General features: G+C 37.3%; 1 pseudogene; it reads right to left on the bottom strand.

Moving 5' to 3' along the window:
• Positions 1-324: 324 nt before the first annotated feature.
• On the bottom strand, positions 325-388 carry LOC140603287 (U4 spliceosomal RNA; annotated as a pseudogene).
• Between the last annotated feature and the right edge of the window lie 417 nt (positions 389-805).

Below are 805 nucleotides of genomic sequence, written 5' to 3'. Positions count from 1 at the left end.
ATATTACTGAGATGGAATAAAAAATGAAGGCTCTAACTAGTAGGATAAATGAGGCAGAAGAAAGAATCAGTGATATTGAAGATAAAATTATGGAGAATAAAGAAAATGAGAAAAAAAAGATATGAACAACTATTGGATCATGACGGGAGGATTTGAGTGATCAGTGATACCATAAAGCAAAATAATATTAGAATAACTGGAGTCCCAGAGGAAGAGGAAAGGGAGGTAGAAGGTATATTGGAGCAAATCAAAGCAGAGAACTGCCCTAATCTTGGGAAGGATACAGGCATTCAAGTCCAGGAGGCACAGAAAACATCCTAAAAGTAAATAGCAATAATCGCGCCTCGGATAAACCTCATTGGCTACGATACTGCCACTGCGCAAAGCTCCTAAAAGTAAATAAAAATAGGTCAACACCTTGACATATAATAGTGAAGCTTGTAAATTTCAGAAACAAAGAGAAAGTCCCAAAAGCAACTCAGACAAGAGATTTTTAACCTACAGAGGTAGAAACATAAGGCTGGTAACAGACTTATCCACAAAGACCTGGCAGGCCAGAAAGGACTGGCATGATATATTCAGAGTGCTAAATGAGAAAAATATGCAGCTAAAGTACTTTATCCAGCAAGGCTGTCATTCAGAATAGAAGGAGAGATAAAGAGCTTCTGGGACAAACAGAAATCAAAAGAATTTGTGGTCACTAAATGAGCCCTGCAAGAAATAGTAAAGAGGATTCTTTAAGCAAAGAGAGAGCACCAAAGTAACATAGATCAGAAAGGAACAGAGACAATAAATAGAAACAGTG

The sequence above is a fragment of the Canis lupus genome, chromosome 13, assembly GCF_048164855.1.
Source record: "Canis lupus baileyi chromosome 13, mCanLup2.hap1, whole genome shotgun sequence".
NCBI lineage: Eukaryota > Metazoa > Chordata > Mammalia > Carnivora > Canidae > Canis > Canis lupus.
The sequence above is the reverse complement of the archived record's forward strand: the minus strand, read 5'-3'. Positions and strand labels throughout refer to the sequence as shown.